The sequence below is a fragment of the Pelodiscus sinensis genome, chromosome 9 (assembly GCF_052426305.1).
Source record: "Pelodiscus sinensis isolate ZL-2025 chromosome 9, ASM5242630v1, whole genome shotgun sequence".
Lineage (NCBI taxonomy): Eukaryota > Metazoa > Chordata > Testudines > Trionychidae > Pelodiscus > Pelodiscus sinensis.
The window spans coordinates 18,409,881-18,422,858 of record NC_143060.1 but is presented as its reverse complement, the minus strand read 5'-3'; the positions used below and the strand labels follow the sequence as shown (position 1 = coordinate 18,422,858).

Genomic DNA, 12,978 nt, shown 5'->3' with positions numbered 1-12,978 from the left:
CCTGCCAATGTAGACCTCTCACACGTATTGCCATCCAAGCAAAAGTTCAACTTCACCTTGATGAAAACCCTCACACTATGTAACTTAAAGATCAGCGATGAACAGGAACCAAAACCAGACCTGAAAAGTTCATCTAAAGTTCGTGCTGGTTGTGCTGACTGTGCCATGCCCGATAAGGCAGAAAGGGAAAAACAGGAAACCATCTCACCTCCTTACTCCTGTCACTTAACAAACAGGGTCTGCTAGCCTATCACAAAAAGTGCGCAAAAGCTCTCTCTATAAAACAGCTACCCCTCCTATATCAAATTGAGGAATCCCGAATAAATATTGGATGGCGGAATATGAGCCAGGTCCGAGGACTGATCACCCGAGGGCCACCTCCCGCTCACCGAACCAAACGAGTTCCTGTAGAGCGTAACGTATACCAAACATAACGAATACCGAATATGTTGTTATTGTACCTTGTGTGTCTGTTAAATGTAAGTATTGTTATCTGAAATTGTTTAGAGGCATTGTTAAGTAGTAGTGTTAAAAGTTTTAGATAAATGATTAGTCTTATAAGTAACACTGATGTAAATGTAACTGTTAATAATCCCTAGTCCCTTGTTAACAACTATTGGGATTTAGAGAAAGCTCAAAGAATTTTCTTCACTGTATTGCACTTTGCTTATTGCTCCTACTAATAGTTATTTGGCGGCCACGCATGTAAGAGACTAATTAAGAAAAACTATAATTAGAAGTATTCTAATAAAAGTTTAAAAGATATTTAGTAATAGTTTGCCTGTTTCTGCACCTCCCTGGGACTAGCCACATTTCCGAACCTTTTACTTGTAACCATAGACATGAACTAGATGGGCTGTTATATTCACCACCCAAATGAAATCAAAAGCTAAGTATAAGGCACTTACAGCCCACTCTATTAGCCTCGTTTAACACGGAGACTCTAATTGACAAGTTTTTTTTCCCCCATTTCCCTCCCCTCTTTTTCTGATATTTATTTGTGCCTCTGGACCCCTTGCTCTATTCATCTGAAGAAGTGGGTTGTGCCCTTGAAAGCTCATGGTACAATCTCCATTTTTTGTTAGTCTCTAAGGTTCTGTAGGACCATTCATTGTGGGGGGGTTTTCTGGAGAGTATGTCAGCGAGCATAAGACTATAGGCTACGTCTGCACTGGCAGCTTCTTGCGCAAGAACTCTTGCGGAAGATTTCATGTGTAAAAACTCTTCCAAAAGAGAGATTCTACACTGGCATGTGCTTTTGCACAAGAGATGTGCTTTTGTGCAAGAGCATCCATGCTAGTGTAGATGCTCTCTTGCACGAGAAAGCTCTGATGGCTATTTTAACCATAGGGCTTTCTTGCACAAGAAATTCATGTTGCCTGTCTACACTGGCCTCTTGCTCAAGAACAGTTGCGCAAAAGGGCTTATTCCTGAGCGGCCTTGTCAGAGTTCTGGCACAAGAAGCCCTGATTTCATACATTAGAATGTCAGTTTACTTGCGCAAGAACACGTGGCCAGTGTAGACAGGCAGCAAGTTTTTACTCATAAGCAGCCGCTTTTGTACAAGATCGCACCAGTGTAGAAACAGTCCCGATAATGCTTGCTTCAGCCATGCTTGGCCTAAAGAAGTCAAAGAAGTTACACAATGCCAATGGTTGCCAGCTCTTCAGGATTATCCTAGAATCTCCAAGGAGTTAAAGATTAATCTTTAATTAAAGTTTATGTCATATGATGAAACCCCCAGAAATATGTCTAATCAAAACTGGCAACTCTAACTAGGCCCATTATATCTTTCTGAAAATTCATCCAAAATTTTAGCTTGTTAGCCACTTAAAATCATTATTTACAAACCTTTAGTTAGAACAGTTTTTTAAAAAAGGAGACTTCAGGAAAAAAGGAAATGACCTATGAAATCATTACAGTTACCCAAGCTTCAAAACTACCATAATGAGCAATGGAACAAACTTCTTTTTGTTTTAGTTTCAAGAAAGCAAACTTCAGAACTAGGGCCGGGCTACTTAGGATGCATATCTCAGTAACAAACTGTGAGATTTTGAAATGTGCCTCTGTTGTACCCCACAGAGTTTATTTGTTTTTAAGATTGAAATCTACAGCTTGGGTACCTCATGGGGTAGCCTCAGAATTCTTGTTTCTCTTTTAACATTGGGAAAACACAGTTGGATGTGCTATATGAACTTCCTATTATTACATATGCATCTTTTACACACAAGAAGGTTATATAGATATAATTACACTCACAAAAGGTAGATCAATGAAAAATATTGTAACATTGCATGTGTACACTGAGAAATCTATGCCAGATATAAAATGGATCCTCCATTGGATCCAAATGAATGTTTTTCCTTAGGTTGCCTCTGAAGACTACATATAACACTGGAGAAAGGGTCACCTTATGTAAATGGTCTTAATAAGTGTTGTGTGTGCTCTCTCCTTCTCACTGACTGAATGCATGTTTTCTTTCATAATAAAAAGTCAAAACACAGTTCAATGTAACACATGGCCCCTGAGATTCCCTGCTACGAAAGGAAGTGTAGTTTTCCATAATGTGTTGGAATTCAAATGAAAAGCCAAGTCCACTATTGCATGGCTGCTTACAACATTTCAGGCAAATTACTCTCCTGTCTGTTAATAATCCAGTAATATGGAACAAAATCTGACCAAGCAACATCTGAATTTATAAAATAAAAATGGGATCAAATTAAAACCTATTAAAGGCAGGAACTATGTTCCATATTCTTGAGTACCATCTACTGGCACCTAACTATGTACATGTGTACAGACATCACATTTGTAAAGCACTCTTGTAATGTATCCAGTTATCTACTATGGACACGAATAGCCCCAAACTTTGTAGCTTGGGACCCTCACTAATTAGGAATTATAGCAGTGCCAGGTGAATTTAAAAAAATTAATAAAAACGTTTCTACAACTGAACAACTTTGTGAAAAGGTTTTAGAAAATCCCAAGGCATTTCTCCATCATAATAATGGGTCCAATATCATGAGTGGTAGAAACTTCCTGTTAGGTTCTCAACAGAATTGGAGATTTGGGTCCAGTGAAGTTTAGACAATCACTGGACCCTTGCCCATTCCTGAGACCTAATCAATAGATTTAAATGCAATAGTCTCTCCCTGGTGCTCCCTGAAAGCTCCTACCCCCAAACATTAGCAAAGCATTATAGTTGAGATTAATCTGTCTGGTAAAAGAAAGCGCTTAATTTAAGCAATGCATATGTGAGAATAGATCAGTTCCTACACTGTCATCTCAGACAAGAAGAAGGTTGTGACACAGAGCCCTTAATGCCAATTGGCAAAGGATTCACTGCTTTTTACAAGCAACTCCTGTCTCAGGCCTGACACATTCACTACCTCTAATACACTATTCTGTTTTCACAGCATTGAGCCATGAAGGGTAGCATGTGAGGTCACTACTGAAAACTTGTAACATACAGTATCCATGTTCATCATGACTGAGAGATGTATGTACAGATAACCAGATACATAGTAGCCCAATGTCTGTGACTCTAACGCTGAAATGCTGGCTGTACCCTGTGGGCGGCGCTGTTGCCTCCCTGACTGTTCCCTCTGGGCGGCGCTATTGCCTGAGTCATGTCCTTCGCCTCCCGCCATGGTGCTTGGCTGACTTCTACGCCGCTCAGCCGGGCTGCCGCGGGAGAGCAAGCGGTGCAAGCGGCTGTTTGGGTGCCATGGTCCCCATCCAGACCTCTGTACAGCATGGGGAGCACGGGGCCCAAACAGCCACTTGTGCCACTTGCTCCCCCGCAGCGGCCCAGCTGAGCGGTGCAGAAGTCAGCCAAGCACCACGGCGGGAGGGCAAGGGGGCGGGGCGGTAACGTACATGGCCCGGGGATGTGGCCTAGTTGTTTACGTAACCACCCCGCCCCCCTTTGCACCCCCCTTCGCGCCCCCCTTCGCCTCCTGCCGTGGCACTCGGCTGACTTCTGCGCCACTCAGCCAGGTTGCCGCTGGGGAGCCCAAACGGCCACTTGCTTCTCTTGCTCTTCTCCCCCTCCTGCCTCTCATTCTCTCTCCGCTCTCCTCTGTCTCCGTCAGGGATGCATGCTCATCCAGGCTCCGTCCCCTGGCCGTGTACATCACCACACTGCTCCCCTTCACCTCCCGCTGTGGCGCTCGGCTGACTTCTGCTCCACTCAGCCAGGTCGCCGCAGGGGAGGCCAAATGGCCACTTGCTCCCCTGTAGCAGCCCAGTTGAGCAGTGCAAAAGTCAGCCGAGTGCCACGGCGAGAGGCAAAGGGGGGCGGGACGGTGACGTACATGGCCAGGGGGCGGGGCCTGGACAAGCGTGCATCCCCAGCGGAGACAGAGGAGAGCGGAGAGAGAGTGAAAGGCAGAGGGGGAGAAGAGAAAGAGAGATGGAGAGAGAGGCAGAAGGCGGAGGAGAGATGTGGGGGGACACAGTAGGAGGAGGAGAGAGCAAGAAAGAGACACGGAGTGAGAGACCGGAGGCTCAGAAGAGAAGATCAGCGTGGAGGAGAGAGCAAGCAAGAGACACGAAGCGAGAGACCGGAGGCTCAGGAGAGAAGATCAGCGTGGAGGAGAGACCTGAAAATCCCGTCTTATGACGGGCTAATTGGCTAGTATTTAAAGAATAATGTAATTATATTGAAAATTATGCCATTCTGGTCTGGGAGTGAAAGTGATTCCTTAGGAAGCAATGTACTTTGGTGCTGGCCCATTGAAATGGATGGGAGCTAAGGTTCCCTCTAAGGTGAATGACTGTGTGGGCACACACCAAGAATTTCATTCCCACCCACCCTCTCAGCAGAACTGCGCAGCTGCAGCCCCAGCTGCTTCCAGGGGTGGGGCTACATGGTGGGTGACTGCCCACCCCAGCAGCAGATGGGCAGCCACCATGCAGCTTGAGGGGCGGCTGCTGGTGCTGGAGCCTGAGCTGTGGTACTAAAAATAGCACCGTGGCCCAGCTCCAATCCTGGCACACAGGGCAGCCACCCACCACGTGGCCCCGCCCTTAGGAGCAGCTGGGGCCATATCTGCATGGCGGCTGCTGGGGCCAGGACCACGGAACTAAAAAGAGCATCTTGGCCCTGGCTTGAGTCCCAGCCCTGGCTCCGTGCTGCCCCACCCAGCAGGTGCAGGTGTCAGGATGGCAGAAGGGAAGGGAAGGGGCAGGGGAATAACTAAAGGCAAGGTGAGGATGAAGAGAGGCAGGGGCTTGTGCTGAGGGGAGAGGAGAAGGTCAGGGCAGAAAAATACCGGGGAAGGCACCAAGGGGCAGGGTGGAGGAGAGACAAATGCCAGGGGGCCAAGAAGAGACAATGAGGGGAAAGGGCAGGAGGAGCAGAGGTGGGGGAAAATGGGAAGGTGTCAGTGGGGAGGGGACAGGGTGATGCTGGGAGAGGAGAAGGGCAGGACAGTGGGGGCAAGAGGAAGGGAGAGGGGAGGAGTGGGTGCTGGGAGCAGAGGGGTTGAAAGAAGGGGTGGGATGAGGAAGGTGGGAGATGGAACAAGATGTGTGAGGGCACAGAGGGGCATGAGGAGAGCTGGGACAAAAAGTGGTGAGCGGGTGGGCACTAGGGAGGAAGAGGGTAAGGGGGGCAGGTATTGGAAGGGCGGGGACAGTGAGGGAAGGGAGAGGCACCAGGAGGGTGGAGGGGGTAATGTAAGGTGCCAGGGAGGTTGTGGGGGTGAAGCAGATGGGCAGACATGGGGAGGGGTGGACACCAAAGGGCAGAGGAGAGAGGCAGGGCACGTGGGTGGAGGAAGGTGTTAGGAGAGGGGTTGGGGAAGGGTGGCACAGGGGGGAAAGTAGGTGCAGGGGTTAGAGAGTGCAGGGGAGGTGGAGTAAATCCCAGGAGGACTGAGGGGAGTGAGAAGAGCAGGAGCCAAGACAGGAGAGGAGTGTGTGGGGGCAGCGGCAGGTACCAGGAGAGGAGATGGGGTGCAGGGAGGATGGGAGACATGTCAACGGAGGGGAAAAGGGAGAGGTTTATAACTTGGGTGCCACAGTGGCACATAATCAGACAAATGCACGTGACCTCAATATTGGTGCACAAGACTAAACTCACTCTGCTCATTGATGGAATATCTTAGAGGGAACACTGGTGGGAGCTGTTACCCTTCTCTGGCTAATGGATTATATAATCAGCTTCAGAGGGGTAGCCAAGTTAGTCTGTAACTGGAAAAAACTTGAAAAACAACGAATAGTCTGGCAGCGCCTTAAAGATTAACAAGCCATTTAAATGGTATCATGAGCTTTTGTAAAGAAGTGGGGTTTACCCATGAAAGCTCATGATACCGTCTACGGCTACGTCTACACTGGCAGCTTCTTGCGCAAGAACTGTTTTGCAGAAGAGTTCTTGCCAAAAAGTCTTCCATAAGAATGTGTCTACACTGGCATGTGCTTTTGTGCAAGAGATGTGCTTTCTATGGCAGTGTGGACGCTCTCTTGCGCAAGAAAGCTCTGATGGCCATTTTAGCCATAGGGGTTTCTTGCGCAAGAAATTCATGTTGCCTGTCTACACTGCCCTCTTGCACAAGAGCTCTTGCGCAAAAGGGCTTATTCCTCGTGGGGAAAGGAATAACTCTTCCGGAAGAAGCCCTGTTTTCCAACGCTGTACTGTAAATTTACTTGCGCAAGAATGCTCATGCAGTGTAGACACCCAGCAAGTTTTTGCGCAAGAACAGCTGTTCTTGCACAAGAAGCCACCAGTGTAGACATAGCCTACATGTTTTGTTAGTCTTTGAGGTGCTGCCAGACTATTCTTTGTTTTTCAAGTTTTTTTCTCCAATTACATGTATATCATATATAGCTCAATTGTCCATCTTTGCACCAAGCCAGAAAACTATCAAAGGCACACACTATAAACCTGAAGAGAGATAATCAGTGAAGGGATCATCCTGTTTGTGAATAAAGACACATGGGCTGTGTCTAGACTGGCAAGTTTTTCCACAACATCATCTGCTTTTGCGGAAAAACTTGCCAGCTGTCTACACTGACCACTTGAATTTCCGGAAAAGCACTGACGAGCTCATGTAAAATCATCAGTGCTTTTCCAGAAAAACTATGCTACTCCCGTTCAGGCAAAAGTCTTTTTCCAAAAGACTTTTGCACAAAAGGGCCAGTGTAGACAGCATAGTACTGTTTTCCGCAAAAAAGCCCCGATCATGAAAAAGGCGATCGGGGCTTTTTGGCGGAAAACTGCGTCTAGATTGGCCACGGACGCTTTTCCACAAAAAGTGCTTTTGCGGAAAAGCATCCTTCCAATCTAGACGTGCTTTTCTGAAAATGCTTTTAACGGAAAACTTTTCCGTTAAAAGCATTTTCAGAAATTCATGCCAGTGTAGACGTAGCCATGCTGTTGCTGGATTTTAAAAATGGCTTGACTGGTTTCTAACCAGCAACATTAGTACTTTTATGAGTTATGATAATGCTAGGGGGAATAAGATTTATGATTCAGGGAGTAAGCCAAACACCACAGAGGCAGGAACAGTGTTCTCTATAAGCTGAGCGCTTAGGCAGACACCCAGGAGAGAATCAGGTGCTAGTCAGCTGATTGGCAGAACACCCACCACTGACCACAGCCAGCAGTATTTGTTTCTATTGATGGTGCACAACTGCACATGCAAAATTTATTCTGCACACAGATGGAAAAAATTAGAGGGAACATGGGTCAGGAAGGAATATTTTCTCTTTGTATGGCATTGCTTAGTTGGCTAGAGTGTAATGAGGGGTTTTCATCTCACTTTGATAGTGAAGGCAAAGCATCAGACATGATGGATCAATGGGCATTACTCGCTAGAGTAATATGGTAAATCCTAGATGGCTGTAATCACAAAAATCAGGTAACTCGAAGCTATGGGATTCCCATTGTGACTAATTCATTCCTCTGATGTGCATGTTGTATTGTGTATTATCGCAAATGATGTTTATTTTAATGTGTTCTGTGGCCTTCTTCCATAATGTTATATTAACACCATTTTCAGTGTGTCCTTTAGAAAAACAAAAAAACAAAAGAGAGAACTGATCACACATAAGCTCAGAATTAGATACATGCACACACATGCTTGCTTGCACATTCTGAAATGGATAGGGGCTGCCCATTCAGTTATATGTATAATCACTGAAATAAACATATTGGGTGCATCTAGACTGGCAACATTTTGCGCAAAAGTGGCCGCTTTTGCGCAAAAACTTGCCAGCTGTCTACACTGGCTGATTGAATTTGCGCAAGAGCACTGACTTTGTAATGTACAAAATCAGTGCTTCTTGCGCAAATACTTTCACGCTCCCACTCGGGAAAAAGCCCTCTTGCACAAGAGGGCCAGTGTAGACAGGGAAGAACTGTTTTGCGCAAAAAAGCCCCGATGGCTAAAATGGCGATCGGGGCTTTCTCGTGCAAAATCGTGTCTAGACTGGCCCCGGATGCTTTTGCGCAAAAGCATCCGTGCCAATCTAGATGCTCTTTTGCGGAAATACTTTTAACGGAAAAACTTTTCCGTTAAAAGTATTTCCGCAAAATCATGCCAGTCTAAACATAGCCATTGATATTTATGTCAGTATGTTGTACCAAATAAAAGCAAGCAGGATCTTATGAGGGGGATAAGGCAAAAAGCCACATTTATTGTAAAGATAATAATAAAAAATAAAGAAAAGATAGAAGCAAACAACGTTGTTTAACTACTTATTCCTAACACTACTTAACCCTTATACACTTATATATATATATAAACCATTCATTCATACATCCATTCATTCAAGTTCTGTGTATAGTTACCAGCCTGGAAGTTGCTTGTGACAGGATACTGGCCAGGTACTCTGTACACAAGTGATGGTAGTGGGGAGCGAAGTCCTGATCAGATGCGCATCTGAAGCTCCTGGTAGGCTGGCAGCAGAACCTTGGACTCTGATTCCATAGTTTTTTAGTCCAGTTCTTATAGGAATTTCTTCCTATGCCAGTCTATGGAAACTGCTGTATCATGCTGATGTCTCCAGGGTGGCTGCCAGGTGCTCATCAGTGATCTCATCGGGTGGACCTCCAGTTTCTCCACTTGACACCTTTTGGTTGCACTGGCACCTGACGCCTTCTTCAGCCCTTTGTTGCTGTATTCTCAGGCTGGCACCTCTCAGAGCCATTCATTCATCATCCAAGCACTCTCTCATACATTCATACAGTATTTTGTATAATAATAAAAGTTGTAGTTACAGAAAGTTTCTGGGTGGTATTGCTTAAAACATTCTCTGAGTGCTGAATAAAGTTACAATGTTTTAAAGAGAACAGGCCTCAATTAAGTAACAATGGCCTTAGTCAATTACAGGGCTTGGCTCCCATAGCAGAGTTAGTGGCTTGACAATGCATTGTTACAATGTATCTCTGCAATGTCAATTTCAAGCAGCCCCTTGCACAAACTTGAGCTTGCCCTGGAGCACAGAGGGGGGGCTGTTTCTGGTTACATAGGATTATATTTTTAACAGTTCTAAGTTACATGACCTAATACATTATATTCTAAAGGGGCAATAATAATCATAAATCTAAACATTTAACAATCTTAACAAATAAGAAGAAGAAGAAGAAGGAGAATTAATAATAAATCTAAACACTTTAAGTTGTGGGGAACAAATTATGGGGGGTCACTTCCATTTGGGGAATCATTTTCAATACATTAATATGTTATCCCTACAAGTACATGTAGTTACTGGTATGAAATACCTCCTGCTGCTACTGTACAAACCCAGTTCCTACTGTTTTCGGTGGCAGTTGTGAGTATTCAGCATCTTTGAAGTCAAGGCACTTATTTAACTACTTAAATATTGATTTGAGTGCCTAATTTTAGGCATCCAAGTCCACTGAATGCTCGTATTAGCAATGGAAATCCAAAGCTATTTTTTTACAAGATGACCAAAATCCTACAGTGACCACTGAAGATTTGGTTCTTCATATTTATTCCTTGTTGTCTGCTTTAATTTCAGAGTAAGGAAATCTACACAGATAAATACATGCTTTGTTCCTGGTGGGTGGGAAAATATAACACTCTAGATGATTCCATCGATTGTACCTTTTCAAACAAAATACTGCAGTTGTTTGTTGTGTCTGCATGTCAGTTTCAGGAATTACACAAAGCAGCAGTTGATTAAAAATGTAAATATCAACTAGCCATTTCTGTTTATTTTTCACTGCTTATTCCTCTGTTCTATTTTTAAGATGGAAACATGAAGTCCAATAAAACTTGGTACATAGCACACAAGCATTTCAAAGAACAAAACTGCGGACAGAAAACAAGAAGAGAAAAGAAGAAAATGTAAGGTAATTTGATGGAAAAGCAACATACTTTACTGGAATTCTGTTTTGTTCTAAAATAAGATTTTTTTCTTTTTTTTTTTAAGAATTGGAACCTATAAACAGGCACTTGAATTGCAAATATCTCTGCAGCAATTCTCTGACCTGCACTGTAAGCACTATACTGCTTAGGTCTGCAAAAACATGGTGACTTTTTTGAAGCAGAGCTAGCCTGAGCAAATTTATTTGCCAGGCAAGCTCTTATTTTTGAGTTTGTTTAAATGTTTTGAAAGTGATACAGATTCACAAATAGAATGTTTAAAAGTTTCAGAGGGGTAGCCGAGTTAGTCTGTACAGGAAAAACTTAAAAAACAACAAATACTCTAGTAGCATCTTAAAGACTAACAAAACATATAGATGGTATCATGAACTTTTGTGGGCACAACCCACTTCTTTAGTTGACAGGAGTGTTAGAAGTCGAGATCCAAGAATAAATAAGGGACGGAGGGGAGAAGGAAAAAAAGAGGAGAGGAAGGGGGGGAAAAAGAGAGACAGTGAGTAGATAAAAACAACAAATGGTCTCGTAGCACTTTATCAACTAATGAAACATATATATAGATGGTATCACGAGCTTTCATGGGCACAGCCCACTTCTTCAGATGACCGGTCTGAATAAGTGGGCTGTGCCCACAAAAGCGCATGATACCATCTACATGTTTCGTTAGTCTCTAACTGTGGTCATCAACCTGTCGATCGCGATCGACGGGTTGATCAGGAAGCCCCAACCAGACGATTGCGAGGTGTTCAGCAATCTACCGGCACTACCTCCCTTTTTGCCCCTCCTCCCCATAGAAACCCCACTACCTACCTCCAGCAACGAGGGAGGTAGTGCCGGTAGGTCCTGCGGGGTGGACAGAAGTCCAGCAGTTACGCGCCACTTCCAGGGTTTGAGGAAGTGCACAGGCTGCTCCTCCTCCCCCAAACAGCCGGCACCATACCACAAAGCAGGTCTGTGGTGCACCGGGGACTCTCTCAGTCCATATTGGCGCTGAAGTCGCTCACGCTCCCAGTCATTGCTTTTTCCACGGGCACCGTCACCATCTCCAATGGTGTCGAGGTCCCCCACACTACTTGATTCGCGATGGCACCGATCCCCATGCTCTCGAAGGCAAATGCTACCTTCACCATTTCTAGTGGCTGCCATGACTCATCATCATCATATTTACCACAGTTGTTATTCTTTTTCTCCAGCATCATCTAGTGCCTCCTATGATTATTCCCATTCACCCCGTTCAATTCGTTCATCTCATTGAGAACAATCTCGGCATACTTACCTTGATTGACGGTCACCTCTTGAAAGACTTTTTTATCGTGATGACCACTGCCACCGATATTCGCCTAGTCGATGCTCATACTATTACCCTCTAGGTCCCACGGAAGGTCATGATGTGACTGCACACCAACCAGGCAGTCCCCAACTTCATCCCCTCCCACTCCAATGGGCCATCCCGTGTCTCCTCAATGTCAGCCATCGGAACCAGACGATACACAGCTTTCCACCACAGAGGAACCACCACAGGAAACTTCCCCCATGACCGTTTCTCTTCCTCTCCGGATGAGGCCATAATCCCAGGAGACATATCCACCTGACGATCTTCGTCAATTTCAAGAACTTTTCAAGAGGGTAGCCATATGCCAAGAGATACACATAGATGAAGTAAAGGAGAAACAACACCGCCTCCTTAAAAACCTTCAGCCTCAATACAGATAAAAAATAGCCATACCACTTGATGAAGCTATACTTGAGGTCACCGAAAAGATGTGGCAAACCCCAGCCTCTGCTCCACCAACTAGGAAAAGAGCAGACACGAAATATTTTGTGCCACCCAAGGGGGTGGAGTTCTTTTTTACCCATCCCCAACTGAACTCTTCAGTGGTAGATACAGCATGCCAAAGATCGAAAGCCCCTCAATTCAGAAATATCTCTGACAATGACGTAAAGCAATCGGACTTACTTGGTAGGAAGATGTACACATCCGTGACACTCATGCTCCAGATAGCGAACTACACAGCACACCTTTCTAACCACATATTTGACAATTTCACGAAACTCACACCCCTACTAAACCATCTGCCAGAAGCAAAGCGGCCCATACTCAAATTGGTGGTTCTTCTTCGAGCAGTGTCCCATGGGTGCTCCATTGTAGGTGTTGGGCTTGTCCCGGCGCCGCAGATCGGAGATCTTTTCTAGCTGTAGTCTGCCGGACCATGCATGCGCCAAGTACGGCTCGTGGCTTTTCGTGCCGTTTGAGCGTTGATGGTCCGGCTCCCACCAGTTCCTCCTGACCGTCCTCGACCGCGGACGGATTAACGTCTCTCTCGTGAACCCTGTTCACTAACACAGAGAGAGATCACCAATAATTATTATATACATAGTTTAAAAGTTATAGTTATAATTCTTCCTATAGTTAATAGTTCTAGTCGTTTAAAAAAAAATCTTTTTCTTCAGTAGTTAGTTTATTCTTCTCAAATGCCGGGATTCAAGAAGTGCGGCGAATGCCGTGAGGCAATGCCTGCTTGTGACGGCCATTCCATGAGCATTAGGTGCCTCGGGGAAGGCCACATACCCCAAAAATGTCCCTATTGCTCCAAGCTGACAGCCAGAGCAAGATGGGACAGGG

General features: G+C 45.1%; 1 protein-coding gene across 3 annotated transcripts in view; it reads left to right on the top strand.

The window, feature by feature from the left end:
- The window catches only part of KANK4 (KN motif and ankyrin repeat domains 4), a 111,481-nt gene that overhangs the window by 19,578 nt on the left and 78,925 nt on the right, over nt 1-12,978 (top strand). For all 3 annotated transcript variants that reach the window (XM_075936144.2, XM_075936143.2, XM_089780452.1), the window contains one exon: nt 10,223-10,324. The gene's annotated coding sequence lies outside the window, so the exon portion shown is untranslated. The remainder of the gene's footprint in view (nt 1-10,222; nt 10,325-12,978) is intronic.